We start from the raw sequence: 7,589 nt of genomic DNA on the forward strand, positions 1-7,589 counted from the left end.
ACAATTTCTGTCTAGGAAATGCAAGGGGTTGTGAAAGGAGCCCTTCTTTGGGGCTCTCCAGGAGCCAGGCACTGAACAAGAACCGCCTTTGAACAGGGATGGACGCTGCTCGGCCGGCGGCCAGCGGGAGAGCGGCGGAAAAATCACTGCGTCGCGGAGACACCGATGAACTCCGTGTCCACCCAGTGCTGTGGGGCTGGGCTGGGTTGTGGGGCTGGGCTGTGGGGCTGGGCTGGGTTGTGGGGCACCCAGAAACAGCATCCCGTGAGGAGATATGCGGTGTGTTCTGAGTGAAGGCGTCACATTTGGATGAGGGCTGTGTGAGGCTTTGGGGATGGCACGGGGATCCCCAAGGGTGGCTTTGCAGCACAGTGCATGGAGGTGATGCTGAGGTGGCAGTGATGGGGGTAGGAAGGGGGGACACAGTGCATGGAGGTGGTGCTGAGATGGCAGTGAAGGTGGGCAGGAATTGGGGGTTGGACTCGATGATCTCTAGAGGTCCCTTCCAACCCCTACAATTCTGTGATTCCGTAATTGGGGATGCTCAGAGTGCAGGGCTTTGCAGCACAGTGCATGGAGGTGATGCTGAGGTGACAGCAGTGGTGGGGCAGCAACTGGGGACCCTCAGGGTGCAGGGGTTTGCAGCACAATGGAGGTGGTGAAAAGCCAGGGATAGAGGATAGAGATGGGTGGCAGCCACCAGCATCCATCCCTTTCCTTTGCTGAGCTGCACAGAGATCACCTTCCCCCCAAAACCCAGCGCACAGTTCTCGTTTTGCAGCCCCTCAAACCCGATCAGACCCCCCCCAGTCGAGCTGGAAGAGGAGCTGGCAGGATGTACGGCCCCTCCCGTCAGCGCTGCTGGGCAGAAAGCAGAAACAAAAAGGAGGATGGTGCCATCTCCCGGCACCGCGAAGTGTGAGAGATCCTCATCTTCCTCAAGCACAACCCCACAGCCGTAGGGATTCATGGTTCAGCAGCTGAACTGCAAGCAACAGAAAAGCCACGGGAGGAGATTTCAGGCTCTTTAGTTCTGGTTGCCATAAAATCAGTACCTTTCGGCCCCACTGGTCAGCATGCAGAAGTGAAGCCCACCTCAGTGCCACACTCAGCTTGTGCCCCTTGCTCCAACTTGCCTAAATTCTGGACTCTTTGTGAATGAAACCTGCCCTACAGCCACCAAAACGTGCCCTCCGAGTGGTGCAAACAAGTGAGAATCCATCCCTGTAGCCCAATGGATGGCCGGGGGTGCACGAGGGCTTGGAGATGGGATGGAACCCTGGAGAGCACTCAGAAGAAAGAAGGGGTTCCCCCTTTAGCCAATGCAAACGCTCCCTGCAGGATTCCCATCCCAGTTTCAGCAGGACTGGCCCCATTTTCCCGATAACCATCGCAGTTTTCCTTCTGTAATTGCTTTCTGCCATTCTCCCAGATCACCCCCAAGAACCCAGGCACGCTCCTCATTCAATGGGCAATCAGTCCCTAATCAGCCCCAACGATCCGGCTGCGATAAGGTCCTGGCTTGTTGTTATTCAGCCCTAATGCGCAGCTGGGGCGGAGCTCTGCTCGCTTGGTTCACACGCAGCAGCTCACTGCTTTCCATTCAACGCAGTGCTTCCTCTTTGAAGGGATTTCCAATTGAGGAGAAAAGAGTTTATGCCACGCATTCAGGGCAATGAGCTGAGCATCAAACTGCAGGACCCCCCATATCCACCCCATTCAACACAACCTGAGCTCCATCACTGCAGGACCCCCCATATCCACCCTATCCAACACAACCTGAGCTCCATCACTGCAGGACCCCCCATATCCACCCTATCCAACACAACCTGAGCTCCATCACTGCAGGACCCCCATGTCCACTCCACCTTGCAGAACCTGAGCACACACACACACTGCAGATTGGGATGAGGAATGGACCATCTTCATAGCTTCAAGGTCAGAGCAGAACGTTGCCATGTCATACTGTGACCCCAGGGACAAGCTGCAGGGATGGGGGAGGTTCTGGAGTCGGTGGCTGGGAGCAGGAGGAGAAGTTGTTGTCTTTCTGTACAGAGCAGATCTGAATCCTTCCGTCTCCTGAAGGGCTCCATTTGTGCTGCTCCTTCCACCCACCGCTCGGTATTATCACATTTCACAGGGGTGTGAAGGAGCTGAACAAACAGAGCCGGGGAGCTTTGAGAAATGCTACGAGCCGCCACCTACACCTCGCTGCAAATGTCAACAGGAATCAAGGAGTTCATTTCCTATGCAAGCAAAAGGCTTCAAAGCCAGCCCTCCCCATCCTTCTTTACACCAAAGGGAAACGCTGCTGCCTGCAGTAGGCACTGGAAAAACTCAGCTGGGATAAACAAAGGGATGGAAATTCTGCTATGGCAGCCAGCACTGCTTCGTTAGGCAGCCTGAACTTCTGGGTTCTGGCAAACCTCCCCTTGGAGTGTCTGCATCTTCATTTTCCTCCCCTTGAGATGCTTTGTGTGAGTGCCAGCACTCTCCTGGGGTGCAGCCTGGTGCCAGGGCTCCTTCCTGTCTTAGGTTCAGGAACACAAGGTGAACTAAAGGCTCTGGGAGGTGCTGGAACCAAGTGGAAGATACCTCCCGGTGCTGGGGTTTGGGCTGCCTGAGGGACAAATCACTGCCATTGGGGAAAAGCCAGGGGTGACTTTGGAAAGCATCATCCTATAGGCCAGGCTTTGAGCACTGGGTTGAGCTGTGGGTGTCCCAGTTCACTGCACAGGAGATGGATTCCAGGACCATTAAGGGTCACTTCTGATCCAAACCATTCTATGATGGCACCTTGACAAGGACTTCAGTGATGCTCAGATGCAAATTAAGATCACAAACCACCTCAGCTGTTTGGGCTCAATGTTATCACAGCCTCAATAGAGCTTTGCTGATTCAGACCTGCTTCCAGAAGCTGTAGGATGCTTCAGAGCATGCAGCATCCCTGTGATCCCCAAATAGGGGACTGCAGCCCTTCTGCTCCCTCTGATGTGTCCCCACTCCCTCTGATGTATCCCTGCTGCCTTTGATGTGGCGGAGCGAGCCCTGATAGGGATGAGCAGCCTCTGGCAATGGGAAAATGAACCCGTCCAGACCCTGAGAACGCACAGAAAATGTGTGAGAAATGGAAATGACAAGGATGTTCAGGGCGTCTCTGTACAGACAGCTCCAGCCTGGAGAGGTGGTGAAGCAAGATTTCATGTGCAGATGGATGACAGCTTCTTTGGTTGGAGATCTGTGGGAGAAACCCAAAGAGCTTTTCCGGATTTTATTGGGAGCACGGAAAGGAAAGCAGGCTTATTCTGTTCGATTCACTTGTAATTTCAGGTCTCTGTTGTTATTAGAAGGGTTGGTTTTCTTTATTAATGAATCACAGAGTGCTTCTGACCCGAATGAAACATGCAGAAAGTTTCCCAACTCCACGTGCACTTTTCTCCTTGAGGCAACACAGCACGATCTGAATACGAATAGGCAAAAGCTGCCAGGAAAGGGAAGGATAAATCACAACCTTTTCCCTCCTTTGCTCCTCCAGAGGGGCCTCCCTGCATAATTCTGGCCCTCAGTTTGGTAGCGCTGCAGAAAGGGAGACCGAAGGCTTGAGCAGGGGCAGGAAGAGAAGGAATACAGATGGGGAGGGGTCTTCTGATGGACATCCTTGGTGATGCTCTATGGGACGGAGCTGTCACATCATTTCTGTAGCAGATGTTGGTGTTGCAAAACCTCTGTGCACTTTGCTTGGCCAGCGCATTCTGCTGTGCACCAACGCTGCTTCTGCTGGGAATGCAGCCTGGGGAGCAGAGCCTGCCTACGCATTAACAACTGCTTGGGTAAATAACAGCTGGTGCTGTGTCCTGCTAGCAAATAAAAGCCTCTATTCTAAATTACAGCGAGCCTGAGCTGCCCTGGCCCTATTTCCCCACGGCTGTTGCAAGCTCTGGTTTTTGTTTGCATGCAACGAGCACTAGAGGGCTGCAGAGAACTGCTTTTGCAGTTGCAGATGCTGACATTAATGCAGGATGCAGTTTTTCCCTGCCAGCTGCTCCAGTCCTTAAAGGAAAGCAGGCAGCAGAAGTGCAGGATGGGATGCTTTAGTTTTCCTCACCTGGAAATAGAAGGTGGGTGTCTTTGGGATGCAGCCGTTGAGGAGAGGCGCTGCTGGTGGCTCACACTGGGAGGGAAACATGAAGTGAGATGCTCTGTTGCAATAAAGCGAAATGATTCAGGTTCATCTCCAGTCTGACCCCCTTCATTCTGCTGACTTCCCTGTGTTATGCCACTCATGGAATGGAATGGAGTAGAGCAGAGCGGAGCAGAGTACAGCAGAGTATGGTAGAGTGGAGTAAAGTAGAATAGAGTGGAGTAGAGTAGAATGGAATGGAATAGAGTAGAATGGTGTATAGTAAAGTAGACTAGGATGGAGTAGTGTAGAATAGAATGGAGTAGAGCAGGGTAGAATTGAGTAATGTAGGATATAATGGTGTAGAGTAGAATGGAGAAGAGTAGAGCAGAACAGAGTAGAGTAGAATGGAGTAGAGTACGATAGAGCAGAGTGGAAGAGTATGGAAGAGAATGGTTTGGTATTGGCTTCCCCTGGTAGGGAAAGAGGGTGCTGCATCCCATTTAATGCCTTGAAAATCTGGCCATGAAAGCTTTGCGGGGTGTGTGGGGGGGGAAGTTCTACATGTATATAAATGCATTTTCTTATTTAAAAATGTAATTATACAGACACAGCGGGACAGAATTTACAGTATAATTATGCAAACAGGAGTCACCGGGGCCAGCGTCTGCTCTTCAGTCGAGACAGGCAACATCTCCACCCGCAGTAACCCTATTAGCAGTGGCTGTTGAATAACACAAGCTCCCTATATTTGCTTTAGGGTGCAATTCACCCATCTGCGGAGGGTCAGCAGCAGAGCTGTGTTCTAGTGGAGTCTTATTTAATACCTATAAATAAGGCATAAGTGAAGCATGGCCTGGCACTGTTCCTTTAGCTGGGGGTCTCAGCATGTGCCTTCTCCCATCTCAGTACCAAATGGATCATCATCTCTTGCATCTCGCTCTGTTTTCTCTTGCTGTATCTCCAGAAGGGCAGCTCATACTTGGCTGCTGCCAACCAACTTAATGCATTAAATAAAACACATAAATCTACATACAATGTGTTTTTCACCAGCCGTGCTCGTAAGGAACTCTTACGATGGGAGATGAGCTGCAGGCTGTGCAGGTTTGGGGTAAATGGCCAATTTTAACCCAGCTGCTCCTCCAATCCCTTTGCTTGGATCGAACCTGTTGTAGCAAAAGGTGTTTGGGGTCCATTTTCTTTCCCGCAGTTTGCCACCAGATGGCAGATCTGCACCGTGAGAGATGGGAGGATGCAATGGGTCAGCAGAGATCAGCCCTGAGCCTGGAAATGGGCTGAGAACCCCTGGAAGGCCTCTCGGTCACCTTGACCAAGGGAAGAGGTGATGCTGGAGCTATGCTTCCAATGGGGGTTGTGTCTGTACCAAGTGACCTCCAATTGAAACGGGAACAGAAGAGAGTTCAGGCTGATCACAAGCCAGGCCATCAGACTGGACATGCTAAAAGAGCTGCATTTTTTCTCTCCAACCCTTTGTGTGAGAGTATGAATGCTAAGCATGGCTGAGCCAGTTCTATGGGAAACACTCACCCCTCAGCCTCTGCTTGTGGATAGGTTGAATTGGTTGATGAACTTCCATTAAGGGGAGTGAGAGCTGGGCACGAGGGAGGACAAGGACAGTGTCACCCCTCTGCCACTGCCCTTCAGTCCCCAGTGTCCTCTATGAGCTCTGAGTGACACCAAAGTGACGACATGGGGAGCAGTGGGGCTGGCACGGTCCTGCTGCTGAACAGCCAGAGAAAGGTCACAACATCCAGCAGTTACCAACCTGCCTCATCTCACCGCTGCCTGCTGCTTCTCAGCTCCTGTCTCACGCTAACTGCAATCTCCAGCCTTTTGGAGATGGTTAATTACTTTTCTTAGCGCCGTTTGTGTTGATTACATTTTTGTTTTGTGATGTGAGCAGGAGAGTGGATCCTGCGGGGCTGGCAACACTCCCAGCACAGCTCCCACCACCCCTTTGTGTGATGGAAATGCTCACGCTGTCCTGAAGCAATGTGGGCTCCTTCCCAAGTTATCTCCTATTTCCCTGCTGCAGGTGCTGATGGGGAGCTGATGCTCACTCCTGCTATTTCTGGATGACCCCAAGGTCATTTTGCTTTTATTCCAGCACTGGGGAAGGCTCAGCAAATTGTGTCACCCCTCTGCAGTGCTGCTGTCTTCTCCAGCTCCCTGAGCACCAAGCAGGTTATGACCTCCCATGTCTCATATACAACATGTGGCTTAATATTGTCCTGCATTTGCTCCTTCCTTCCCTTCCCTTCCCTTCCCTTCCCTTCCCTTCCCTTCCCTTCCCTTCCCTTCCCTTCCCTTCCCTTCCTTCCCTTCCCTTCCTTCCCTTCCCTTCCCTTCCCTTCCCTTCCCTTCCCTTCCCTTCCCTTCCCTTCCCTTCCCTTCCCTTCCCTCCCATAAGGACCACTGAGTCCAACTCTTGGCCCACCCAAAACTCTCCTCTGACCTCACACTTGCTGCCAGACCCATCCAAGGATTCAAGGGCAAGTTGAAAAAGAGCTCAGGTCTCTCCTGCATCACCTGGTGGGAGATGTCCTGCTTTGAATGAGGGATAAAAACAGAAAACTCCCCTTCAAACCAATTTGCTCGAGTCAATTCCCCCCTCTCTCTCCCCACTCCCCCCCCGACCTGCAAGCCCGGTTTTTATGTACCGTGGTAAATGCTATGCCTTGAAAAGACCCACACATGAATAAAAAATCAGGCTGTCGCTCTGCCGTGCTCCTTTTAAAGAGAAATTGCTTAAAGCAGCAAGAAGGATGTCTAATCTTGGGAATCTGGAGCCAGTGTTTGCGAAGCAGGGGAGGAGGGGGTCACTGCAGTTTATGCTCATGAATAATGCATCCGACATTGTAGCCATGCAAATGGAACCTAATGAGCTCCAAACTAAATAAAACTCTTGGTCGTTATGTCAGGGTTTTTTTTGTTGGTTGGTTGGTTTTATTTATGTCACTGGCCTCTCTTCCCAGCTCCCCTTTGGATTTTGGGCACAAACTTTGGGCAGTAGAAGAAGTGGGAGCAGGCGATCAGTAGGGAGTGTGGGGTGCCCTTACAGATCATAGCATGGAATCACAGACTCATAGAACGGCTTGGGTTGGAAGGGACCTGGACCCTCTATTGAGAAATAGTCAGCATTAAGGAATCTTACCTTGTGAATGGGCTGATCTACAGCAAACTATTCCAGGCTTGCCCTGTTAACAGCCAGAAGTGAAGTGGGACTGTCAGATTCGGGATGGTTGGTTGAACCCCTCTCCATCCTTCAGCCTGCTCAACACTGAGGCTGGCGGGTGGCTTTTGGGTGAAGCAGAGGGACAGTGGAGTAGAAATGCCATCAGTGCGATGCGATGGGAGGTACTTTTAAGTGCCTGGGAAACATTATGACAAAGCAGTGGATGCCTTTCCATCGTTTTACAGATCTATATTGACTGGAAGCATTTCAAAA

Source organism: Excalfactoria chinensis, chromosome 25, assembly GCF_039878825.1.
Source record: "Excalfactoria chinensis isolate bCotChi1 chromosome 25, bCotChi1.hap2, whole genome shotgun sequence".
In the NCBI taxonomy this organism is placed as follows: Eukaryota; Metazoa; Chordata; class Aves; order Galliformes; family Phasianidae; genus Excalfactoria; species Excalfactoria chinensis.